This window comes from Rana temporaria, chromosome 10, assembly GCF_905171775.1.
Source record: "Rana temporaria chromosome 10, aRanTem1.1, whole genome shotgun sequence".
In the NCBI taxonomy this organism is placed as follows: domain Eukaryota; kingdom Metazoa; phylum Chordata; class Amphibia; order Anura; family Ranidae; genus Rana; species Rana temporaria.
Genome location: NC_053498.1, coordinates 93,258,951 through 93,272,215, shown reverse-complemented (window position 1 = coordinate 93,272,215; position 13,265 = coordinate 93,258,951). Strand labels below are relative to the sequence as shown.

The 13,265-nt window shown below is 41.9% G+C and overlaps 1 protein-coding gene across 2 annotated transcripts in view; it reads right to left on the bottom strand.

Annotated features, from left to right (window-relative positions):
* Positions 1 to 5,567, bottom strand: part of LOC120915317 (galactoside alpha-(1,2)-fucosyltransferase 2-like) — a 192,172-nt gene extending 186,605 nt beyond the window's left edge. Inside the window, exon 1 of one of the 2 annotated variants that reach the window (XM_040325703.1) lies at positions 5,531 to 5,567. The gene's annotated coding sequence lies outside the window, so the exon portion shown is untranslated. The remainder of the gene's footprint in view (positions 1 to 5,530) is intronic. The other variant, XM_040325708.1, reaches the window with a different exon arrangement.
* Between the last annotated feature and the right edge of the window lie 7,698 nt (positions 5,568 to 13,265).

Here is a 13,265-nt window from a genome sequence, read left to right as displayed (position 1 = left end):
ATAGGTTGAAAAACACCAAAAGTTCATCTATCAACAGAAAAAAACATATAAATAGAAAACCTCAATATACACAATCTTATACTCACAGTTGATCCAGAGGAAGCCCCATAAACCCAATAAAACATTTGCTAATTTCTGAGGGCGTTTATTCTACATTTTTACAGCTTTTACTGTAAAAAAGCCTTTAAATATGTGGAGGGTAAATCTCTTTTCCTCCAGATGTGTCTCCTCGTCCTTTGCAATGACCTTCAAGGGAATAATTCTGTACCAGGTTCATTTTATGAACCACATATGTATTTATGGATTGAATTTTTTAAATACAATTTTTTTTTTTTATTAATTGGTAGGGAATATATTTTGCCATCCTGATCACCATTCCATCATCAGATATATTGTCATCACCAGACACTGAATGAGAAACCCCTTCAAAATCAGAACTTGTATCTGGTGTTCCTTGCCATCCTTCCCATTGCACCGATATAAAAGTGCCGGTTCACACTACCGCGACTTGTGTCGCCCCAAGTCGCGCGTCTTAATGTACACTATTGAATTTGCTCCGACTTCAGAAAAGGTTCCTGTACTACTTCAAGGTGACTTTTAGGCAACTTGTACCCATAGATTTCAATGGAAGTTGCCTCCAAGTCAGATCTCCGTCTTAACTGAAGCAATTTTACAGAAGATAGTTTACCCAGGCAAACCCCTCTCTCCCACAGAGCTGATTATTCTGTGATTGGCCACAGTCAAAGTCGCCTGTCCTGGAGGCAACTTCAGGTCACGTTGTAAGTTGCTCCAAGTCGCACTGAAGTCGCGCTGAAGTTGCTTTGCAAAGTTTCACTGTAAGTCGGGTTGCCCCTGTGTGAACCGGCACTTAAAGTCAGTTCTGCTGGCAACATTTGACTGTGACTGGAAAATGGAGACTGAAGCAGTACTGACAAACATGGAACAAGAATGACAGGTACTCTAACTAATCACCCACACATTAGGTCTCACTGCTTAGATTGCCAAGATCAGATAGTCAACAATTCCCCACACTCTGCCTGACGCACAAATGTGTACAAGGAAGTGCGCCCCAATATCTATGTGAAAAATAAAAATTTCACAACCCCAATTTACGATCTACCAACTAAAATCTACTCCAGATACCCAAGGCCAGATACAAGTCCAAAGGAGAACGAAGATTTGCAGTCCAAGGACCTAGACTCTGGAACGCTTTACCAACCAGTATCCGAATGAAAGTGAATCACCAGGCCTTCAGAAAAAAATTCAAAACCCGTCTATTCTGTGGGTAAAATATAGTAGGAAACGGATACCAAGCGCCCAGAGGCGATTCAGTTCGCATGTGTAGCGCTATACAAGTTTCTCACTCACTCACTCACTCACTTGAGGCAAATGGGTCCCATGGCTTCCCTTGGCAACATTTGGGAATCAGACACACACTCAACAAACTGAGATGACGGATTTAAAGAAATTTGTAAAAACAATGGTAAACGATCCTGTAGGTTTTCTCACCGCTTCTGCTGAGTCTATCTTCCCTCTTTCCCTAGATATTCACATTTCTGGTGGATGGGGCACTGGACCTATCACTATTGCAATCAGATGTGTCACAGAAAGTCACACTTTAATTGGGCACAGGAAACATAGCAAACACTAGGCTGAACAAGCATTTATCAGTTGTAGACAATAAAAAGTTATCCAAAAATAATTGCTAAATACACACAACAGAGCTACTCGAGAGAGATCCTATTGCGCTTACCAGGTCTCATTTGACCCCTTAATCAAAAGTTGCCAAATCAACCTCATATTTAACCTCCCTGGCGGTATGATTCTTTCATATTTTTGGTGCGGTAAAATTATTTTGCATGGAAATCTGGCTTTTTTTATTGTAGGCCTGTAATTCTTAGGAATAACTCACTTAAATCTGTCCAAACAAGAGTCTAGTAGACATCCCGGGTATGATAAAGTAAAAAAAAAAAAATCATAAATTATAATATAATAAATAACTATAAATAATTATAACAAATAATAATGTAATTATAATAACAATTATTCAATAATGTAATCAAATCAAAAACACTGAAATGTGCTCAGTTGCAGAATTGTCACTGTCATTACTTTCAGTGTTTGATGATGAATTTCCCCACAAATCGCTATCGCTCAAGTCTGCAAGTGATTCTAATTTATTATCGCTCTTTTCTAAAAGCACTTTTGACATAAATCGGACACTTTTTGGTTGCTATGGACAATCTCCAGTTTCCAGGCAGAAAGAATTTTTTTTATAATATAAAACTGTATGCAGGACACTGGACAGACCACTAGGGACAAAGGGGGTGTGTAATTATTTGATACAGTACTGTAATCTTACAGATTACAGTGTACTGTATCTATACTGCGTTTTTACTTTTTTGAATTTGGCGCCGAATTCCCCCCTCGTGCGTCGCACAGCTCGGGAACGGAGCTCGGCACTCACCAGTCACCAGTGTATGAATCGAGCGAGATGACAGATAGCACACAGCGGGGACACATCGCAGGATCCAGGGACAAGGTAAGTAACTTCCCCTGTATCCTGCAATGCGATCCCGAGTCTGGCTTGGGGTTACCTCTTTTGGTATGTAAAATTCACCTCGAGACAGACGCGGGAATACCGCCAGGGAGGTTAAGGGACATAGGTCTGGCATTCAGGTTACAGAGAACGCCTATCCTCCTCCAGGCAACCGAATGCTATGGGGGTCTTGATATCTATCCGCTGTCACTAAACCCACTATGACTAAGGTGTCCAGGTCTATTAGCAGTCACCATTTTGGAAATTTAATTGTCACATCTCATATATTTTCCATAATGACAATTTATACTGTATGATCTAAGGCAGGGGTAGGCAACCTTTGAGAGGTGGAGATCTACCAGCACTTCCCCCTGTACACCTCCTTCGCCCAAGGGTGGACACCGGATATCAAGCCCCCAATAGAATTTGGTTGCTTGAAGGAGGAGGAGGATAGGCATTCTCTGTAACCTTGACCCATGTCCCTTGAATATGAGCCTAATTTGACCACTTTTGATTAAGGGGTCACACAAGTTCTGGTAAGCGCAAGAGGAGCTCCCTCAGATGACACTCTGAGGCCCCGTACACACGACCGAGTTTCTCGGCAGAATTCAGCCAGAAACTCGGTCGGAGCTGGATTCTGCCGAGAAACTTGGTCGTGTGTACACTTTTCAATGAGGAACCCGTCGAGGAACTCGTCGGGCCGAAAAGAGAACATGTTCTCTATTTTCTCGTTAGTCAATGGGAAAAGTCGGCCCGCCGAGTTCCTCGGCGGCTTCCACACTGAACTCGACGAGGAACTCGATGTGTTTGGCACGTCGAGTTCCTCGGTCGTGTGTACGGGGCCTCACTTTTCTCATGAGCTTCACCTCTTGAATATGACTTGTGGGACTGTTAAGCCACGCACACACGATCGGACCTGTGTCCGACCAAAATCACATCGAAATTCCCTTTAGAGTAAAAGGGAACATGTTCTCTATCTAAACTTTCCGATGCGGCATACAAACGGTCGGAATTTCCGAAGGAAAAAGTCCGTCTGACTTTTTCCATCGGAAATTCCTATAGTGTGTACGCGGCTTTATAGGTAGATTCAGTAAGAGTTAGGCCGGCTTATCAGTAGATAAGCCGACCTAACTCAGAATCTACGCCGACTTTTGTTTAAGTGTATGCTCAAACAGAGATACGCTTAAACATATCTAAGATACGACGGCTTGCGCCGTCCTATCTTAGGTTGCAATATTTCGGATGGCCGCTAGGTGGCGCTTCCATTGCGGTCGGCGTAGAATATGTAAATTAGTAGATACGCCGATTCACGAACGTACGCCCGGCCGCCGCAGTACATTTACGCCGTTTCCGTAAGGCATTATCAGGCCTAAAGTTTTTCCATCTATTAGATGGAATAGTAATGTTAAAGTATGGCCGCCGTTCCTGCTTCGAGATTCGAAATTTTTACGTCGTTTGCGTAAGTCGTCCGCGAATAGCGATTTACGTTGTTTACGTCCACGTCAAAATCAATAGGCCCGTGCGGCGTACTTAGCCGCAATGCCCACTGGGAAATGTAGGCGCCCGGCGCATGCGCAGTTAAAAAAAAATTCAAAAACGTAAGGTCAAGCCCCATTCACATAAAACACGCCCCCTTACACAGATTTGAATTAGGCGCCCTTACGCCCGCCCGCTTTAGGCTACGCCGCCGTAACTTAGCAGGCAAGTACATTATGAATCATGTACTTGCCTAGCTAACTTACAGCGGCGTAGCCTAAACACGCTAAGCTACGCCGCCGCAAGTTTAGGCAACTCTACGTGAATCTACCTATTAGTCTTTTTTTTAACCATTCTAATTCTGGAGATTTGGGACTTTTTATATGTATATATATTTTTTATTTTGGAGCAGAAGTTGCTATTATCACAAACATTTTTTGTGTTGTTTTTTTCACCTATTGTGTGTGATGTTTTAGTGCTGCGCTGTTTATATTTATGTTTTATAATGTTGTGTATCATAACAGTGCACAGCAGCTTATAGTGGTGTATTTACACTCAAGCACAGATTTGCTTTATATATACACAACCGAGCAACTCTCAGCCTTAATAGACCTTGTCACTGTCTAGGGTTGCCACTTTTTCATCAAGCCAAACCACAACACTTTAGCTGTGCATAGTAATTTTTTTGTTTTTTAGTATACACTATAGCAGGGGTGTCAAACTCAATTTCATTGTGGGCCGCATCAGCATTATGATTGCCCTCAAAAGGGCCAGTTGTATCTTTAAGATTAGATGTCCAGCACATCCCCTCCCCTTACATTAGATGTCAAGAGCCACCCCACCATCAGTTGAGTCCCCCACTCTCCCTTACATCACAGCGCACCCCCCTTTCCTTATGCTGCTGCTGGGAAGAAGCTGGATGCATTGATTGAAAGCAGAAAGTAAGGGTTTGGAGTAGGACCGGAGGAGGACTGCAGGAGAGGTGCGAGGGCCACATGAAATGGCCTGGAGGGCCGGAATCGGCCCGCGGGCCTTGTGTTTGACACCTGTGCACTATAGGATTGTAATAGACCTGGGACGCCTTTGGGCACTCCAAAAGAGAATAGTAATGTGGTGCACATAGTGCCCCTCACCCTCCTGTCAAGCCCTTTCCTGAGCCACATTCCTGTCTGAATAATGTGTCTGGGTTTCAGGTGGGCTGAAACCCGGACACATGACTCAAAACCCAGGCTGTCCGGGTAAATTCTGGACAGGTAGCAACCCTACCACTGTCTCCCTGCAGTTTGTTGTGCACAAAGCAATGTCCATTAGGATATGGATAAGCGAGTCTAGGGTGGAGGAACTTGACTGGCCTGCACAGAGTCCCGATAGAACACCTTTGGGATAAATTAGAGCGGAGACTGTGAGCTAGACCTTCTCGTCCAACATCAGTGCCTGACCTCACAAATTAACTTCTGGAAGAATGGTCAAACATTGCCATAGACACACTCCTAAACCTTCCAAGTTTGCACTTACCTTTGTACGGTAAGTGCCCGAATGCTTCATTGGGAATGTCTTCATAAAACATGGCTCCTGAAATAAAATAAAAAAATAAGCAATTTAAAAAGAGGTCAAGTGTTACTTTCCTTTACTAAACCTGTTTAAAGGGAGATTACAAAGTGCTTGTTGAGCAGATAATTATAGACCACTTTAATACAAAATACCACAGACTTACCGCAATTCAACTAGAGACCCATTGTGGGCTGTGTATGCAATTCTAGCTTCTGCCAGGTTTTATATTTTTCCATTTTTGTGAAAAGGCGAGGTTATACTTTATGTGACATGTACAGAATATCAGCCGGATTCACGTAGATCGACGCATCTTTGTGCCGGCATAGCGCATCTCATATGCGCTACGCCGACGTAACTCTGAGAGGCAAGAGCAGTATTCACAAAGCAATCGCTCCCTACGCTGCGCCAGCGTAACGTAAATTGGCCGGCGTAAGCCCGCCTAATTCAAAGTAGGAAGGTAGTGGGCGTGATACATTTAAATTAACCGTGACCCCATGTAAATGAAGGGCCAAACGAACGACGCATGCGCGCGCATGCTCAGAATCACGTTGCATATATTCCCTAAGATACGACGGCTCAATGCCTACGACGTGAACGTAACCTACGCCCAGCCCCATTCACGTACGACTTACGTAAACGACGTAAAATCCGACGGCTGTTCCGTCATCCATACCTTTGCATGGGATGCGCCTCCGTAAATGGCGTATACTACTGCGACGGGCGCAAGTACTTTCGCGAATCGGCGTATCTCGGTAATTAGCATATTTGACGCATAAATCAATGGAAGCGCCCCTTGCGGCCAGCGTAAATATGCGCCCAAGATACGACGGCGTAGGAGACTTACGTCAGTCGGATGGAGCCAAAATTCAGGTGTATCTTATTTCAAGAATCAGGCGCATAGATACGATTGATTAATCGCCAGTAACATAATGGGGTTAAAAAAACAAAAATTAGCCCTCTATAGTACAAAATAGCAAATCGCTACTGTAAATATCAATTTTACTGTCCCACAGTAAAAAAATGAACCCCTTACAGTAGCGATTATTTGCTCTTTTTGTACTTTATTTTTGTTTTTTAACCCCATTATGTTACTAAACATCTCAGGCCTGGGGTCACACCTCTGTTTTTTGGTGCTTTTTGCAGAAACACACTACAGTTCATTTACATGTTTCCCTATGGGACACGTTCACATCCATGATTTTTTTTCAACTGCTGCGTATTTGGAAAGGGCAAGGACTTTTTAACGCAAAACGGTGCTATTTTTTTTTTTTTTGGTTCAATATACTTCAATGGAGAAGAAGCTGCAGAAAAGCATGTAATGTGTTTTTGCGGCAATTTGTGTTTTGTAATCTGCCCAACAACAAATTTGGCCCAAAAAAATGTAAAAATGCGATTTTTTTTTTTAAGGCTATTATCCGATTAATCGAAACAATAATCGGCCAACTAATCGATTTTGAAAATAATCGTTAGTTGCAGCCCTAAAATAGTCCCTAAAACATATTAATAGGCAATTGTTCCAGAAATCATTGCAAACACTTACATCCTCCAGCTCATGTTGTGGCCGTATCCATCATATGTGTGGGCATGTGAAGCCCAGTTCCTTTTTCTTCCTGGTTCTCGGGGTGAGGTGCATGCTGGGTGATTTTTAGGCACATTAATGCCCAGAGACTCCTGAGAAATGAGTGTCATCATTTCCCAGGAGGCAATGGGGTCTTAGGACAGGAAGTTGAACCACCTAGGACCAGGAACTAGGCAGATTATGAAATGTGCCTAGTAACAGCCAGATAGAAGTGAGTAAAAACATATTTATTTATTTTTTTACATTAAAGGCAAGCTGTTAATAGAAAGTTCATTTTTAGGGTGGAACTCCGCTTTAATTTTTTGGAACCTGGCTGAAGCTCCGCAAAGGAGTGAGAATTATGAGTGAGTTTGGATTCTGCCTGCAACTCACAGGTTAATCTTGTTATTTTACTTCCACTATTTGCTTTTAATGACCTTTGACTTCATTTCAGTAAGAAACCACAATACAAGAGTCACCCAGTTACTTATTAGACAGAAAAGAAGTTCCTTCCATGTTACAACACAGTGAAGTCAGGAGATACAGGCTGGGTTCAGCTCATTCTGGAAAATCCCTTTTATTACAGATTTACAGATCTGGCCCAGTGACTAACCTATGGACACATTCCAGCAATCCAGGGAAGCTGCAAAGTGGAAGTGATGTATAAACAAGTAAGGGCCAGATTCAGAAAGATCAGCGGATCTTTCTGCTGGCGTAACGTATCTCATTTACGTTACGCCGGTGCAAGTTTATCAGGCAAGTGCTTTATTCACAAAGCACTTGCCTGTAAAGTTGAGCCGGCGTAGCGTAAATCCCCCGGCGGAATTCAAATTCCGCGGGTAGGGGGCGTGTAAAATTTAAATCAAGCACGTCCCCGCGCCGAACGAACTGCGCATGAGCCGGCCGCGACTGAATCCCAGTGCGCATGCTCCAAATCACGTCGCTATTTGTCAATGAAAGCGAAGTGAGCGTAACTTACGCTAAGCTCAATTGTGAATCGACTTACGCAAACTACGTAAAAATTTAAAACTCGGCGCGGGAACAACGGCCATACTTAAAGCGGTAGTTCACCCCCACCGACACGATTTTACCATCGAGACAGGCATTGTAGCGCGAGCTACAGTATGCCTGTCCCGATTTTTTTAACCCCGGACTCACCTTGTAATCTGACATCGTAGATTTCGGCTCCCGCGGGGAATGGGCGTGCCTATGGAGAGGGAGGATGATTGACGGCCGGCCCTGGCACGTCACTCTCCCCGAAGACAGCCGGAGTAGGTCTCGGCTCTTCACGGCGCCTGCGCACAGGCTATGCGCACGCGTCGTGAAGAGACAAGCCTATTTTGGCTATTTCCGGAGAAGCGTGACGCGCCAGAGCCGGCCGTCAATCATCCTCCGTCTCCATAGGCACGCCCATTCCCCGGTATCTTCGATCTACGCGTACAGGGTGAGTACGGGGGTAAAAAATTCGGGACAGGCATACTGTAGCTCGCGCTACAATGCCTGATTTTATGGTAAAAGAAAAAAATAATTTTTTTTTCGTTGATAGGGTGAACCCCCGCTTTAACATTAGCTACACCTCATATAGCAGGGGTAACTATACGCTGAAAAAAAGCCGAACGTAAATGACGTAAAAAAAATGCGCCGGCGGAACGTACGTTTCTGAATCGCCGTATCTACCTAATTTGCATATTCCTCGCGGAAATATACGGAAGCGCCACCTAGCGGCCGGCCTGAAATTGCAGCCTAAGATCCGACGGTGTAAGTCACTTACACCAGGCGGATCTTAGGCATATCTATGCGTAACTGATTCTATGAATCAGGCGCATAGATACGACTGGCCGGACTCAGAGATACGACGGCGTAACTGGAGATACGCCGGCGTATCTCCTCTCTGACTATAGCCCTATATGTTTTCATCTGGGTCCTGAGCCAGGCTTCATAGCATGAGCAGTGTATAAAGAGCTAAACTAAAATATGAAACATCTCTAAAAAAAAAAACGCTCACCGTCATTTATTCAGCCAGATTGCAGATTCAGTTTATAGAAATACCACTCAGCTGTGACATTTTAGTTTTAATGGTTTCCAAAATAAATGTTACAGTGCTAGTATAAACCTCTATGAGAGTAAGCATGCAGAATATTGACTTCTACCATGTATGGTTATCCTCCTGCTTGCTGCCATTATCACCTCATTTAGTTTATATATATTCCTCAATAGGTCTAAAAACTATTAGCCAAATTTGTGTGATCTAACACATTTGCAAACCCAGATATTTCCTTGTAAAAGTAGCAATAACATCATCACCATGCTGTGCACAGTCTGTGCAGAGAGCAGAGCTGTAGGAGGGGCCCAGTAGCTCCACCCATGACTGACAATAGAAAACTACAGGAAGGGGTGGAGACATGACCAGTCACCCTGTAAAAGAGAGAGAGCAGCAGTGACTGGTCTTTAACCAGTTGTGGACCACGCACTGTACATTTCTGCACCAGATCACGTACCCATAGCTCCCAACTGTCCCTGATTTGGAGCAATGTCCCTCTGTCCCTCATTTCTCCTCATTTGTCCCTCATTTTGGTCTGATCTATATAGATGTATATAAAATGCACTTTTTATCTATCAAAAGGTGTTTTCCAGTGCAAAATCTTTCATCTGATTTATAAATTGCTGCATTTGTAAATTCCAAAAGCCAATATAAAGAAATTGTAGTGGTAAAAAAAAGCACTTGTGGGTTTAACCACTCTTATTTTTTTGGTACAAATCTCCTTTAAGGGGGCGTGGCAAGGGGTGTGTCCTATGCCTGCATACTTTTGCTGATAGGTGTCCCTCATTCCCATCTCAAAAAGTTGGGAGGTATGCATACCTAGTACGTCATCTGACACTGCCAGGTCTGAGGCGCGCGTGTGGGCCGCCAGCGACACACACGCCCAGTGGCGGGTACCCAGGAGCCCAGTGGCGGCAGTGGCGGCCCGTCCATAGGGGGCGCATGGGCGCCGCCCCCCCTCTCCCCAAAGCCAGAAAAAAAAAAAAAAAAAAAAAAAAATGAAAAAAATTTTTTTTTTTTGGGCCCTTTAAGAAAAAAAAAAGGTCCTTTAAGACGGTGCATGTTCAGGGTGAGCGCCGGTCAAAGACTCAGAGCACTGCTATAGCATCATTGAAGCGTCATGCCAATGCAGCAGGCAAGACGCTTCATTTGCAGTTTTTTTTTAAGCTCTGTGGCTATGTGCTGTGCGCCATGAGCCAATCACTCTCCAGTGTCTCCACTCTCCTCTCTAATTGGGTCCTGCTGCTTCCTCACTGCAGAAGGAAATGGGCGGTGCTTTCCCCAGGGCAGTGTTACTTCGGTTTTGACTCCAGGAGGACTCTAAGGTAAAGTAACTTATTAAAACACTTTATTTGTCTCATTGTCTGTCCTGTCCAGTGTCCCTGTCCACCCCATCATGTCCAGCACCTTATGCTGTATGCTCAGCCTGTACTGTGATCGGACTGAGAGAGGACAGGAGGGAGGGGGAGGGTGCCGTGCTTCACATCTCCTGTATGTGTGTGAGGGCTTAGAGTGCCTGCGTCCTGCAGCTGTGCTTTACAGATCTCTTATCTCTGTCTGTCTATCTATCTGACTGTCCTGCCTGTCCCCCCTCTCTCTCTCTCTCTCTCTCTCTCTCTCTCTCTCTCTCTCTCTCTCTCTCTCTCTCTCTCTCTCTCTCTCTCTCTCTCTCTCGCCATATCTATCTCTCTATCTATCTATCTATCTATCTATAGATCTATCTATAGCCATATCTATCTCTCTATCTATCTATCTCTCTATCTATAGATCTATCTATCTCTCTATCTATAGATCTCTCTATCTCTCTATCTATAGCTCTATCTATCTCTCTATCTATAGATCTATCTATCTCTCTATCTATAGATCTATCTCTCTCTCGATCTATAGATCTATCTATCTATCTATCTATCTATCTATCTATCTATCTCTCTATCTATAGATCTATCTATCTCTCTATCTATAGCTCTATCTATCTATCTATCTCTCTATCTATAGATCTATCTCTCTCTCGATCTATAGATCTATCTATCTATCTATCTCTCGATCTATAGATCTATCTATCTATCTATCTATCTATCTATCTATCTATCTATAGCTCTATCTATCTATCTCTCTATCTATAGCCATATCTATCTCTCTATCTATCTATCTCTCTATCTATAGATCTATCTATCTCTCTATCTATAGCCATATCTATCTCTCTATCTATCTATCTCTCTATCTATAGATCTATCTATCTCTCTATCTATCTATCTATCTATCTCTCTATCTATAGCTCTATCTATCTATCTATCTATCTCTCTATCTATAGCCATATCTATCTCTCTATCTATCTATCTCTCTATCTATAGATCTATCTATCTCTCTATCTATAGATCTATCTATCTCTCTATCTATAGCTCTATCTATCTATCTATCTATCTATCTCTCTATCTATAGATCTATCTCTCTCTCGATCTATAGATCTATCTATCTATCTATCTCTCGATCTATAGATCGATCTATCTATCTATCTATCTATCTATCTATCTATCTATAGCTCTATCTATCTATCTCTCGATCTATAGATCTATCTATCTATCTATCTATCTATCTATCTATCTATAGCTCTATCTATCTATCTATCGATCTATCTATCTATCTATCTATCTATCTATCTATCTATCTATCTATCTATCTATCTATCTATCTATAGCTCTATCTATCTATCTCTCGATCTATAGATCTATCTATCTATCTATCTATCTATCTATCTATAGCTCTATCTATCTATCTCTCGATCTATAGATCTATCTATCTCTCTCTATCTATAGCTCTATGTCTCTATCTATCTATGTCTCTATCTATCTATCTATAGCTCTATCTATCTCTCTCTCTCTATAGATCTATCTCTCTCTCTCTCTATAGATCTATCTCTCTCTCTCTCTATAGATCTATCTCTCTCTCTATCTATCTATGTCTCTATCTATCTATGTCTCTATCTATCTATCTATCTATCTATCTATCTATCTATCTATCTATCTATCTATCTATTAGCTACCTCTGTCTAATTATCTATCTATTTATCTATCTAATTGTCTGTCTATCTATATCTATCTGTCTGTTTAATTATCTATCTATCTATCTATCTATCTATCTATCTATCTATCTATCTATCTATCGCTCTATGTCTCTATCTATCTATCTATCTATCTATAGCTCTATATCTCTATGTCTCTATCTATCTATCTATCTATCTATTTGTCTGTCTATCTAATTATCTATAGCTAGCTGTCTGTCTGATTATCTATCTATCTATCTATCTATATCCATCTAATTATCTATCTATATCTATATATCTGTCTGTTTAATTATCTATCTATCTATCTATCTATCGCTCTCCCTCTCTCTCTCTCTTTCTCTGTCTCTCTCTATCTGTTTAATTGTCTGTCTGTCTATCTATCTATCTATCTATCTATCTATCTATCTATCTATCTATCTATCGCTCTCTATCTAATTATCTATCTATATCTGTCTGTCTGATTATCTATCTATCTATCTATCTATCTATCTATCTATCGATCTATCTAATTATCTATATCTATATGTCTGTCTAATTATCTATCTATCGATCTATCTAATTATCTATATCTATATGTCTGTCTAATTATCTATCTATCTATCTAATTATCTATCTGTATGTCTAATTATCTATCTATCTAATTATCTATAGCTCTATCTCTCTCCCCCTCCCTCCATCTATCTATCTGTTTAATTATCTATAGCTCTATCTAGCTATGTCTCTCTATCTATCTATCTGTCTGTCTAATTATCTATCTAATTATATATAGCTCTATCTCTCGCTCCCTCCCCCTCCCTCTATCTATCTATCTATCTATCTATCTATCTATCTATCTATCTATCTATCTATAGCTATCTGCCTAATTATCTATTTATCTATCTATATCTATCTATCTATCTATCTGTTTTATTATCTGTCTGTCTATCTATCTATCTGTCTCTCTGTCTGTCTGCAGGTCCCATTGTCTGCGAGTGGCGGGGGGGGGGGGGGGGGTTGACTGGGGTTTTGTTTGCGCCCCCCCAAAAAAATAGAGCACCAG